The sequence below is a fragment of the Urocampus carinirostris genome, chromosome 14 (genome assembly GCF_059441175.1).
Source record: "Urocampus carinirostris isolate Australia breed hairy pipefish chromosome 14, RoL_Ucar_1.0, whole genome shotgun sequence".
NCBI classification, from domain to species: Eukaryota; Metazoa; Chordata; class Actinopteri; order Syngnathiformes; family Syngnathidae; genus Urocampus; species Urocampus carinirostris.
In genome coordinates, this window is record NC_142362.1 from 36,985,479 (window position 1) to 37,000,181 (window position 14,703).

Consider the following 14,703-nt stretch of genomic DNA (forward strand, 5'->3'; position numbering starts at 1 on the left):
CTTGATGATGTTTTCTGCTCTGCTGAGGTAGCGAGAGCAGGCAATGTCCTCCAGACTGGGTAGAGAGCATCCAACGATTCTCTGGGCTGTGTTGATAACCCTCTGAAGTGTTTTTCTGTCTGCTGCCGTGCACCCAGCATGCCACACCGTAATGCAGTATGTCAGAATAGAATAGAATAAAATAGAATATACCTATATTGTCATTGTTACCACATGGGTTGAATATATTGTGACAACCAAATTGGACGTGGCACTCTAGGTCCACATTTTACCGTGAGGCTAAAGAAAAAAAGAGATAAAGGAACAAAGAAGATGTTTGTACTGTCCTTGTTGCATAGGCTTTGTTTTCCTCCGGAAGGGGGTGTATGAGGGGGTGAGGGACAGAGATGGCCGGATCCAACTAGATGTTTGATCTTACTGTACACACGGTCCAGTGTTTTTCCCTAATTGCTCAGTCCAAGTATTGAATGGATTTGGGAAGTACAGTCCTTAAACATGTCCGATTATAGTCGCCGGGGACGATAAAAGCTCCGTCGGGGTGTGCAAGCTGCTGTTTATTGATAGCAGCGGGTGGGAAATTTAGCGCTATGCTAACGTTAGTGTCTGGTGGAACGTTAGCATCCGGTGGAACGTAAACAGCAAGCACAATGACCGCAGTTAGCTCTCCACTGTGGCTTTGTAAAAGGACACCGGCAGCTGCTGTTTCGGATGATTTTTCCTGAGCACTCTCAGGAAATGGAGTCCCTGCTGGGCCTTCCCTATCACCGCTCTGGTGTTTGCAGACCAGGAGAGGTCATCAGCGATGTGCACACCCAGGAATTTGAAAGAGTGGACTCTCTCTACAAAATCTCCTTTTATAATGAGTGGTGCTGGGTTCCTGCCTTTCCTCCTGAAGTCCAGTATGAGTTATTTTGTTTTTGTGGTGTTCAGTATGAGGTGGTTTTTCAAACACCACGTTGTCAGTGACTCCACCTCATCCCTGTACGCCGCCTCGTCCCCTTCAGAGATGAGGCCGACCAAGGTAGTATCGTCGGCGTACTTAACAATTGTGTTTGTGAGGTGGGTCAGTGAGCAGTCGGAGGTGTAGAGGGTGAAAAGCAGGGGGCTCAGTACACATCCTTGGGGGGAGCCAGTGCTCAGTGTTAGGGTGAGAGAGACGTGGTTGCAGAGTTTCACGGACTGTGGGCGGTTTGAAAGGAAGTCCATTATCCAGTGGTAGTTGGAGGAAGAGAGTCCAAGGTGATGACTATTACAGTTCCTCGTCTGAAGATTACACGCACACACACACGGTTCTTTAAAATATTCACCATTAGTAAATGGTTTTCTGTGCTTTACTATGCAGTTAGAAATGTGATAACTTTTGTTTTTAGCAGTGACAAATGTTTTCAGGGTCTGTGTTTGTTTGCTATACCTGGACACTGCGCGTTTTAATGTCTCCGTCTTGTCGGACTCATCCTTGAATTCATGTTCATGTTTTGTCTCGTAATGACGTTTAACACTTGATGCGCGAGGTACAACGCTCTCGAGGCATAATGCACAAAACGGCATGGTTATTTTTTGCACAAAGCCTCCTTCGTCTGTCCACGCTGGCTGGAAAGAATGCGCTGTTTTCGCTGGAGGAGCCCTTCTGATTCGTTCATTTATCGCGCACGTGCGTTTCGTTGGCTGCCTTAAAACACGGAGCTTTGCTCTTCTGCGAGGCGTGGCGCAGACACGCACTCACACACAAAGAAGAGGGGTGCTCCCGTAAACACAGTGTGCAACTGAAAATTTCTAAATTTCAGGTAAAAATGTGCATTTTTAAAATATAATCATTATTATTTTGCAGTGTGCTCGCGTGCCACTGGTTAACCCCTCGTGTGCCACTGCTGGCACGCGTGGCATAGGTTGCCGTCACAACTCCACTACAGGGGCTCCGCCTCTCCCAGGAGACCGGAACCCAGAGCTGATGCACATCTCACTTCGCAAGGGCAGTCTGAATTTGGCCAGCCATAAGGTAGGAGGGCATGTCCTGACAGGAGGAGCTGGACCAAGGCCCTGGCCGGTCCTGGCCAGGTCTCAGCTCAACGGCAGTCAGAGAGCCTTGCCAAGTCAGCAGCCAAGCTTGATCAAGCTAGCAGCCACACCATTGGGACAGAGCCAGCGACCTGAGAGAAGCCTCAAGCCACCAGGAGTCAACACTTCAACACTCTGCATCCTGTGGTCCTTGTCCCAACCGGCTCCCAAGCCTACCATGATTCCTCATCGCTCAACAGCCGAGGACCTGATGACTGGGCCGTCTTCTTCATCAAAGCAGAACATTACAGAACATCTCGTGGTTGCTAGGTATTTGTATTGGTGTGACGTTAAAGGGGGAACTCTTTTAAAATACAGTTACGTAAAAATCAAGCCAACATCTTTTTTAAATTTTCTTATTATTGATTTGTGTTCTATTCAAGCTTCTTCAGTAGATGATTAGTAAACGAAAAGTCCATAAATTCAAGAGTGTGTGTGTCTTAGATAAAGTATATTGAACTATCAAAACGGTAAAAAGAATTCAGCAATGTGTGTGTAGCCACCCTTCGGAATAACTAAACAAGGTTTTTCTTCCGTGTTCCTGACATAATGATCAAAAAACGTATGTGATGCTCCAAATAGGCAAGACGAGTTTTGAAAAGAATAAACTCAGCTCTTTAATTCCATTGGTCAATAAATTGTTTGTTAGAATAAATTATTACCACCCATATTCGTTACACCCCCAAAAAACGTTTTTTTTTGCATTCTGATTTCTTTGTGGTTGAAAGTAAAGAATAAATGACTACTACAGCTCCAGTTATATAAAAATAAAGATATGAGTCTCTAAACTGAGTGAAATGCTAGAAGCAAACAAACTTTTTGACTGTTTCACATGTTTTCCCTTTTGTGGCTTTTTTGACAATAGATGTTGCGAAACAGTAATGTAGTTTACGAAGATTACTTGCTCTGGGGAAATTGACAACTGTGAGGAGCAAAGAGGGATTAAAGCTCAGTTACTGCTAGAAAAAGGAGCTCATTTGACAAGAAACATCAATAAGAAATTAGGCAATTTACTGTCAAATGTATTATCTTGAAGCATTGCAGTTATTAGAATAATATCATATCCATAGCTGAAATATATTTCATAAAAACTGTGTTATACCTTTTTCACAGGTAAAAAGTCTGGTGTCATTTTCGATAATACACTTTCTTTTCTATCGCACATTCTCAATATCACTCGATCTGCGTATTGTCACATATTTTATGTTAATCGTTTATGCTCATCAAACTCCACACAACATTGCCTTCCTTGTTCATAGCCTTCACCACCTGCCTGTTATACTATAATTTGCTTCTGTTAGGTCTCCCAATAAAACTGAATATCAAAACTGCAAATTTTTAAGAACTCTATTGCCTTTGACTTCTCAACCCCAAACTTAATTTAACGACAACTCCATTTGACCTCCCTGTCCAATTCCATATTAAATATAAAATATTTACCTATACTTATATGGTCCGCTTCGCATGATCTTTTTAATCTTTTCCACATTGCCACACCATCTCTCACTTAGATCTTGATCTACGACACACTGTTGGGTTTTGTGGGTGGACCCAAGTAAAGGGAAAACAGGAATTGAGGCAGGGGTGCTCATAATAAGGATTGCATGTTTTAATAAAACAGGGAACTAAGTAACAAATAAACTTGACAAAGATCAGACTCAAGCGTAAAATTCAACAAACAAAAAAAACTAAAAGTGAGTACTAAACTACTACCAAAGTATCCAAATAAAAAAAACGGAAACAATATCATCACAAAGGGTCAGAATAATCAGGTCTGTGGTCATTAGACACATCTATGCCCAGTTCCAATCCTGTTTGACGCCCTCGGATGGAAGTTGGTGGACCAGATCCTAAAACATGCATTTCCATCCCTTCTGCCCACCTGGTAACCAGCTTGTCCCCAGGTTTTCTGTCAGTGTAGCGAGCAAATTGTGAAAGTAAGATCAGTGCTGTTTTAAATACTGTACAAACCCCAAACCAAACACACACAAAAAAAAAAATAGTTCATTTAAACGTGTCCAAGAAATGCACATACTTGAGCAAGAAGGAAGAAATATAACAAAGTTTCAAATTCAGGACAGAACTGTTACCTTTTTGTTGGTCAATACATTTCTATTTATTTTAGAATTACAATAGAATTTACTTAGAATAGAATTTACTTTTATTGTCATTCTTTGTAACCATGCACACAGAACGAAATGTCGATACACCTGACCCGTACAGTTAAACTGTAGCGAGCCGATGCAGCCGCAGCCAAACAGGGCGCTGCCATTTTAGACCCAACTGCTGTGTTGGGAGTTATTAGGTGACCAAAGCCCCCAATTCCAACCCTTAATGCCGAGCGCCAAGCAGGGAGACAATGAGTACCAATGTTGTAAGTCTTAGGTATGACTCGGCCGAGGCTTGAACCAACGACCTCCCAGTCTTGGAGCGGGCGCCCCACCATCTAGGCTACTTATTATTACCTTTTAACCTGAGGCTCGGGCAGCATGACGGCCGGGTGGTTGGCGCGCAGTCCCATAGTGCGGAGGCCAAGAGTTCGATTTCCTGTGCGGGGTTTGCAAGTTCACCCTGCGTGGGTTCCCTCCAGGCGCTCTGGTTTCCTCCCACATTCCAAAAACATGCATTCCAAGTTGATTGGCCGGTTCAAATTGTCTCTTAGTATGAGTGACCGAGTGAGTTGTATCTGTGTGCCCTGAGCTTTGCTGGGAACCGGTTCAGGGTGTCCCCTGTCCACTGCCCGAAGATGCCTGGGATGGGCTCCAGAACCCCACCCGACCCTGCCGCAATGGATGGATGATGTTCAAATAGAAATAATAATAAAAAAAAACATCATCAAGCCCTTGTTGCCAGCTAGTCACAGGGTTTGTCCAGCTGGCAACAAGGTCCAATGCCTGAATGTCAGCTTGCATAAGCCCCATACACTCACAAATTGAATGAATTATTAACCATTATTACCATCATCATCATAGTAATACAAGTGATAGTAATGATAATAATAAAGAAGCATCTGAAAACAGTGTTTTTAGAACCTTATTGATTGAAAAATCTCAAGGCACATCTGTTTTTAGCACCAGTATCATGTGTGTGTTTTTTCAATTTACAATTATCATGCTGTCTGAATTGACAGTGGTTATGGTGGCTCAGGAGGTAATATGATATTGTTATACTTCATTTTGGTTTATTTTTGCTGTAATTTTAGATCTTTCTATAGTTTTAACCAGGGCTGCAACTAAATAATCGATGAATTGGTTGATTTTTTTAATCGTAATTTAAAAAAATATAGACCACAAAATGAATAGCTTTTGGGATGGTGCAAGGCTTTTCAATGTTGTGCGAGAATATTGGACCTTAAAGTTCTGGATTCCCCTGGGATGATAAGTGTCTGCCCAAGAGAGGGCAGAAAGGTGCTAGGTGGAGCCGAAAAAGCCAGGAAAAGAAAAAGAAGACAAAACCAAATGCATGAAATGAACAGACATGTTAGACTAGAGGGAGGCTAGAACAAGGAGATAGCAGCAGGGCAGCAGGAGATCCCCCAGATGCAGGCAGCAGTGTATGTAGATGAGGAGACTGATTTTAAAAATATTGATAATCCTCAAAGACAAGATCTGCGAATGTTTTTCAATTACCTTCTGCAGCAGCATACAAAACTCCCCACAATAGCTAAGGTGTTATATAACCAACATGGCATCAATCGCAAGTGGCTGACATACAGTCAAGTCAAGTTTAGTGGTATAGCCCTTAATCACGAGAAATATCTAAGGGCTGTACAGACTACAGACTATTAGTAGTTTTTATCCACAATACTGTAGTATTTGTTCCACCCACTTGCAAAGTGACGAATGATTTACTCAAGTGCTGGATCCTTTATATTCAAGAAAAATGGCCGCACTTTAAGATCTATATCTGTTCGATATTCCTTTGTTTATTTCCCTCCGATAAACCTTAATTAATTAAAATTTTGATCACAGACGTTACAAAACAAAAAGAGGTGATGTTCAACTTCGACACCCCGCAGCTCAGCATGTTAGTTAGTGTTAGTGTACATCTAATTTCATATAGCATATTTGGTTGAATTTTATTATCTGAAAAGTGCTACCTGGCGCTTCCCTGAAATGTTTAAAAATTGAAAATGATGGGGGGAGGAATATATTTTTCTTTTAATATGGTTTCTGTAGAGATAAACATGACACAAACAAGTTTAACAATGCATAAAGCCTTACCTAGTCCACGGTCAAATTTGATCACAATCTGAAAAACGTAAGATTAGTATTTTGCACATTTTTAAGGGCATGTCTACGCGTTTCTAAAAGTGGCTATATATATAAGAATCTTTACATAACTTTCTTTTAAATTTAAAATGGTAAAGTATTTTCTGTTAACTTATCAACATATACCTAAATTTCCTCATCATGAGAGCTTGCTGAAGATTCATTCGTTCAAAATTTTCCTCATAGCTAAGTGGGCCAGCTTTGTGTAAAAAACTTCCAGCTGAAAAAGGGCCCACTCCGGTCATGACTTTGTATATAATTTCTCGTTTTTCTAGAAAACTAGTTTCACGACAAATGACCAAAAATTATTTCCCAATGAAACTATTTTTTTACTTCAAACTTCATGTCAGGTTAATAACCCAGTCTAAATTGTCCCTATGTGTGAATGAGCGAGTGAATGTTTGTCTGTCTCTGTGTGCCCTGCAACTGGCTGGCAACCTGTTCAGGGTGTCCCCTGCCCACTGTCCGAAGACAGATGGGATGGGCTCCAGCACCCCCGCGACCCTACTGAGGATAAGTGGTGCAGATAATGGGATACTTTTAAATGATCAAATTTATTATCAATATTTCTCCTTTGTTTGTTATATTTTTTTGTCTTTTGTTGCTTTAATTAACAGCGTCAAGTTTTTCTTATCTATTTTTCTTTTTAATTGGGGTCACTGTAGCTCAGGTACTACAGGTCATGCAATATTTATTATATTTATATACTCCTAACCAAGCACAGACTCAAAGATGCCTGTTACATCTCTGAAATATAAAACATTGTTACTGTTGTTTCAAGTGCTCACATAGGCACAATTCTTGTTTCTTGCTCAAGCTTTGTTACTCAAACTGAAAGTGCATCTCTAAAGAACCTAAACAAGGAACTAGCAGATATTGCGGACACAGAGTTGTCATCTACAAACTGGTCATTCATCTGACAAATAAGACGACTGGGAGGCCTGATGGACTGGCGGACCCTAAGATCATAACGGCTAGGTTGAGTACAAATAACCTGAGCTTGAGGGTCTGGGACAGTCAAGTCTAAACAGTCAGTATCAGGGGAGACAGTGTCCGGATGGTCAGTGTTCAATGGGGTCTCGTCTGGGAGGACAGTGTCTGGTGGGTCCATATCCAAAGGGATCATGTTTTCATAGCACTGAGGTGGGCTTTCCGTATTGTCACTTGCAGTATGATCATCATATTGTTCGGGGATGTGCTGACTTCCTTGACTGGATGTACCGACTGTGAGAGAGTCAGACTGGACATCAGATCTGCTGTCTAGTGAGTTATCCTCCATCTCTGAATGAACTTGCTCTTCACCTGACTGTATCACCCAGTTTACTGTACGGACATCACTGCCTTCGACCGCGTCAGGTAAATCAGGACATACATCACTTCCATGCGTAGCAGCGTCACACCCTGAGTGTTCAGATTTGTTGGCCATATCTCCCTCACAAGGCAAGAAGCTAACATAGAGCAGCAAATTCCTGTGAACTACCTTCTCTTTGCCCGTCAGGCAATCCTTGACTCTATAGACATTGAGATCAGCCTTGACTGATATGACTTCATACGGGGTCGACTCCCACTTATCTGCAACCTTGCGTTTCCCTGGGACACCTCTGTTGGCGATCAACACCCGGTCTCCCGCGACGAGGGGTGATCCTTTGGCCCTACGGTTGTACAGCTTGGCATGGCGAGTCTGTTCTCTGAGAGTATTCCTCCGTACAATCTGAGCAGCTTCACTTAGATCCTTCTTCAGATGGGTTACAAAGTCAGAGTAGCTGACAACAGCATCATTGGTACTAGCATGTTGAAACATGACATCGACAGGGAGACGAGGGATCCTACCAAACACTAGGTAAAACGGTGCAAACCCTGTTGTCTCATGCTCTGTGCAGTTATAGCAGAAGGTGAGCTGCTGCAGCATTCGTGGCCACTTTGCTTTGGGCTGAGGGGGAAGGGTTCTGATCATATCTCCCAATGTTCGGTTAAATCGTTCTGCGATACCATTTCCCATGGGGTGGTACGAAGTCGTATGGGATTTCTGCACCCCTGCCATCTCTAGAAGCTCTTTGATCAGTTTGCTCTCAAAATTGGCTCCCTGATCAGAGTGGATACGCCGTGGGAAACCATAGACAAGAAAGAAATCCTGCCACAGACGGCGAGCAACTTGTTAGGCGGTTTGATTCCTGCAAGGGAAGGCGTGCGCCATCTTGGAGAAATGATCAGTTACGACCAGGACATCTACAGACTTGTTCTCTTGCTCAGCAGTCCAAAAGTCTATACAGACCAACTCCATAGGCTCAGAGGTGACTATGTTCTTGAGCGGTGCACGGTTGTGTGGTTCTGGTGTTTTCCCTACTATACAACGCTGACAGGATTTGACATAATTCACAACATCACGTTCCATGCCATTCCAGAAGAATCGTTGCCTCACCAGAGACAAAGTACGGTTCTGGCCTTGGTGACCTGCTGAGTCATGTAAACCGTGGAGGACTTTCTGTTTCAATGAGTCAGGCACCACAAACTGGAAGATTTTCTTGGCCATGCGAGGATCTTTCCTTTTTTTGTAGAGCATGCCATTCTGTATGGTGAGTCTGCTCCAATGCTTCAGTAGTTTCATCACACTTGGCGACTCGACAGCTCTCTCACGCCTGGTAGGTCTCTTGTGTCTATGCACAAAGTACATGGTTCTACTTATTGTGTTGTCCTGTTCTTGTAAACCAACAAACTGACTCTTTGGGAGTGCCCTTGACTGATCTTCCTTCTGCAGAAGATTGAAGTTAGCATCCGTTCCCATCACTTGACCCACGCCGCCAGTGGACTGAGCACTGAAGACAGCAGCAACTTCTTCTGATGTCACAGAACCATTCGTGCCTGGTGGAACTGCCCTTTTCACGGACTCATCTGATGTCTCAGCACTCTCGTCTACAACAGCGTGACAATTGTTGGATACTCTGATTTCCTCTTGCACAGTACTGTTGTTCACTCCGTTGACCTGGTCCAACAGTGAGGTAAAGGGCTCTCTTGCGCTTATGCTGGGCACCAGATTCAGATGTGAGCCTGAACAGAGGTTTTGCCTTCACAGAACATGCTTCAATGAAGCTTTGGTAATACATCACCATGCCTAGAAAAGATCTGATTTTACTAGGGCATGGCGTCTTGCCATCAGACTCCATTAGGTCAGCGACTTGTACGTCATTTATCGCTCTCACCTTCTCGGGGTCAGTCCGAATTCCATCCTCACTGATGACATGCCCAAGAAATTTCACTGTCCGTCTGAGGAAAAACACTTTTTGGGTGCGAGCTTGAGGTTGTGTTCCTTAAGGCGAGTAAACACCATCTGCAGGCGTTGGAGTGCAACTTCCTCTGTGGGGGCAAACACCATCAGATCGTCGAGGTAACATAATAGGCTCATGAAATTCTGATCACCGAATATCGACATCATCATCCTCATAAATGTTGCTGGGCTGTTGCAAAGTCCCTGGGGGAGCCGGTTGTACTCGTGAAGCCCAAGGGTGCAAGGGGACATTGTAGTAGCCTGACGTCAGGTCCATCGTGGAGAAAAAGGCATTTCCCCCAAGTGCGGCCAAAGCATCAGCTTTATGCGGTAGTGGGTAGGCATCCTTTATGGTTCTCGCATTAAGCCTTCTGAAATCAGTACATACCCTTAGTTCTCCAATCCGCTTCCATATAATAATAATAATAATAATAATTTCCTTGTATTGTCATTCTGTGTAACAATGTACACAGAACGAAATGTCGATTACACCTGACCCGTTGTAGCGAGCCGATGCAGCCGCAGCCAACAGAGGGCGCCGCCGACCACTTTTTAAGTCTTAGGAATGACTCGGCCGGGGCGCGAACCACCGACCTCCCAGTCTCAAAGCGGGCGCCTTACCATCTAGGCTACTGAGAACAAGCGCAGATGCATAGTCGCTAGTCGACTTCTGAATAAATCCTTTCTCTTCCATCTCGTTCAGAGTCGTCCTCAGTTTTTCATACTGACTTGGTGGTATACGTCTGTAGGGTAGACGGAACGGCTTATCATCAACAAGGTGGATACGATGTACAAACTCTTTGGCCTCTCCACAGTCCATCTTATGGCGAGAAAAGATTGACTCGAATTGTTCGATGATATGAAGGAGCTTGTCTTTACACTGCAGCGAAACCTCGCATGACTTCAGGTCAATGTCTTGCAGTCCCAGAGCTTCCAATGTACGCATCATATCCTCTTCTGACCCGGGTCGGACATCTTTGCTCTGTACACTCTGCACGTTGCACTTGACCTCCTCTGCACTGGGCAGGTCTTCCGCTGCGATACAAGGAGACACATCTGCAATTTTCCTGTTTCTTCTCAGCACCAACACTCTGTCCGTGGGATTAAAGACTTTAACAGGCAACCATCCATCTCCCCAGAGTGGAGTAACAACTCGTCCGACAAGGACTTGTCTCGGCCCAGCCTTAGATTGGGTTGGCTCAACGACCACTGTGCTGCCCGCTGACGTCCCGGCCAACTCAGGTAACTTGCCCCAAATAACGTACTCGGTCCGTGGATTCAGCGTCACGCAACTCTTGATTTTTATTGTCCCTACCTTGTCTGGAATGCAATCACCTCTCCATCTCTCTGTGTTAGAAAGCATTGACAGGAATTGACTGTGGTTATCGGACAGACCGTTGTCAGGAGTGGAAAATAATCTCCAATAGCCGTCAGTGCTTTTCAATTGAGTCAAAATATGTTTGATGGCATTGCTGCCAAGGATCATCTGTTCTGTCTGGCCTGGCACAACCATTACTGGCATTATCATTTGGCATCCGTAAACTGTGACGTGAATGTCGTACATGTCTCTGGGAGAAACTTGGTGTCCACCGCAGGCTACAATGACATAGTTATCGGCCGTGTAACTCATCATATCAGGGAATTGCTGCAGCAGGGACTTAGCAGTGTCCTCACTTACTGTACAAGCCATCGACCCGCTGTCTAACAGCGCTCTGAAAGTGGGGCCATCTTGCACAAGTACAGGTGTGTAAAACAGTTCGTCAGTCTCCGCTATTCTCTGAAACCCCTGAAAGATCAGCTTCTTCGATGGAGGTATCATGTTGCTATACAACTCATAAATTAATTTATTATCTTGCATGTCAGGCATCACATTAGTGGTGGGAGGTATACTCAGTTGATCTGCACTGTTCTTCCCTAAGCGCAGATCAGTCAGTTTCCCTGAGGCAGTGGGACAACTTTCGTCACTGGACAATCACGTCGAGAATGCCCTGGGGCATGGCAGTGAAAGCAAAGGTTTTTGTCTCGGCAATGAGAGAGAGCACTGTGTTCGACTTCTTTGCAAATGATACATGGCTTGTAAGTGAAACCATTAATTCTGTCTCCAGGTCGCCTGGTAGGAGCTCGCCTTCTCTCTTGAAACTGGTTTGAGGTAACACGTATCAGAACTTTCTCCAACATACTAATAACGTCCGTTAGAGGGACATACTGTGGGCTCGAAGTCTGAGGTGGCTCGTGCATGAGGGTTGGACCATGGATCACCTCAGCTTTGTGTACGGCAATTTGCGCTCTATTCGCAGGTTGTTGTAGGGAAGCTGCTTTGAAGCTCTTCTCAGCGTGGTATTCATTCAGCACCTCTAGTGCTTCACATGCTGACCACTTATCGATGGTTTTAGATCTGTAAGTGAGTGCAAGTTCTTTGCAAGGGCAGTTCCTAATAAACATGCGAGTAACCTCAATTTCAGGGTTGTCAAATGTTTTGCCCTGCTCACTCAAGCAGTCAGAGGCAAGGTCAGCTGCTCTGTTTAGTCTCAGCCAGTAGTCATAGGGGTCTTCCTGGTCTTTGGGCAAGGTTGAATAAAAGTCAGCTAAAGGGACAGCAGAGTACTTGGTACAGCTAAAGTGTTTCCTGGGAAGACTAAAAATCATGTCAGGGCGGGTATAGACATCTATAGTACTGTTTCTAATGCCAAACCTAACTACATCTTTAGCTTTTCCTCTCAAATGCATAAGGATTTCCTCTGCTTGCTCTTCAAGCCTCACATTACTCTTTTTAATAAATGTCCTCATTAGATCTTCCCACTCATGTACTTTTATTGAGTCTGAGCCATCCCCAATAAATGACGGTGGTTCCTTAACCTTTCTCTGCGTAACCACCTGTACCTGTGATCCATCTGACACATGACTAGGCTGACTCAATCTGTTTGCTACATCTTGTGTGGCAGCAGCGCTAGGAGATACTATATTGTGTGACTGTATATGTGAGAAAATGCTATCAGCCAATTTATGTCCTATCTCCTGAATAATATTTGTCATCTGATCAGCTACACCCTCTGAAATGTCACTCGTGCTCTGATTAAACATGTTTCAAAGATGTAAATAAGTCAAAATCACAAAATTAATCAGCAGCCTGCGTAACACGTCACTGTATAGCACACTTAGCTATCTGCATCACTGTGACACTGCACGGTAATGAGCTTAACGATAACGTTCATGTAACCAAAATTTCAAATACTGTGAGCTGATGTGGCAGGTAGGACAGTCCTCGGTTCGGAGAGTTTGATAGAAGTCACGGGTCACGGCACCAAAAGTGCACCCAGTTTGATGAGTTTCTCAAACAGCAACGTAAAAAGCAGCCTTGTTTTGTAAATGAATAAAGGTATTTTTACCATTGATAGGTGCTACTACGTTCAAAAGGGAAAATTCCAAAACAAAATTAAAATTAAACGAGTAAGAAAAAGTACAAACCTTTGCTATGTCATATGTCTATCACAACAAGCGGCCTAAAATGTTTGTTTGGAGAATGAAAGAATAAAAAAAGTAGCATTTGTTATTTGTTTACTTTCACTGGAAGTCAAGTCATGTTTATTTGTATAGCCCTTAATCACAAAGAGTCTCAAAGGGTTCTGAATTTTGATTTATATTAAGTGGCGTGTGCAATACAAGTTAAGTGATTACAGTTTCGTAAAATAACTAAATTATCCATTGTACCAGAGAAAAATGTTCCAACTACAGATATGTTTTTTTTCAATTTTTAAGCTAAAGAGACAGTTTGTTTTCTTTGACTACGAGATGTCGCTCTATTGTGTAGTGCAGGGGTCTCCAACATTGTGCTCACAAGCACCCTGATAAGGACAGCCGAGATGCCCGTGGACCTGTTCTGAAATTAGCTCTCCGGGGCTTTTTCATTGTAATTTTCTGGTAAACATATTTATTTAGTCATTGACAGAGTCTAATTAACTCCTCTTCCAATACATATCCTAGTAAAAACACAGTAACAACATGATACGCTGTTTTTTTTAGAAAACTTATCAAACTCTGATGTCAGCACGTCTCTTTTCCACAACATGTATATTTCCAAAGGTAAGGGTGGGAAAAATATATATCCACTATTGTCCGCCGTGTCCACAAACACTCACCTTTACCGGTCCCCACTTCCCGTCAGCCCGCGTTTGTTACGCCCCTTCTTTTTAATTCGCCTGTCCAAAACATATCAGAATAAGTGTCCAAAATAAATACAAATAAATACATTAAATGAATATACAGTTGCAAATACATATTATACATGGTTACACATATTTACAAAGAAAGACGGTACACCGAGAGTTTTCAAAGCTTTAATAATAATAGTATAACTTTCATCCGGGCAGTTAATGGTAGCAACACGCTCGCAACACAGTAAACAGGTCTGTTAAAAAAAACATACCGTACTTGTTAAAATCACGGTAAACCGTCTTCATCTTCATCCTTAGAACTGAAGCCATCAAAGTCGTCTTCCTCAGTGTCGGAAAGAAACTTTGTCGTATGGACGTCGTCCCACGCTCCCGCAGCCAGTGTTAAGTCGAGAAATGCATCACTGCCGAGAATTGCATCCCCCGCTACTTCAACCACTTTTACGTACCTCGTTTTATCTCACTTTTATATCTGTTGATGATTTGACAGTTCGTTTCAGCATAATAAGCTTTATGGTAGAGTGCATAACAGTTTAAATACGAGCGATTTGAGTCGAAAAAGGCTAAATAAACACGTTACCTGCTCAAAAGTGGTTTATATACGGTGTGCATTACCGTTCGATTACATTCACAACAAATACAAGACAGAATGGTTTAAGTTGTATTACATTCCCAACAAATGCAAGACGAAGTGGTCTTGGATATATGTTCGCCATTACATTCCCGAAAAGTTGCCTTTTGCATGCGGCCAGTTTTAGTGAAGTTGCAGTCTTCCTCGGCGCATATATTCTACCGGTCTAGATCTTACCTTTTGTACTCGAGCGTCGCTTGGCCGCATCACGGAATTTACGGTACCTTATAAGATAAATAACTGTTTTATGCTAGATATTACATGAATTAATGAAGACTAGCACACAGATGTATGTCACTCAGCTTTACCGGAAAC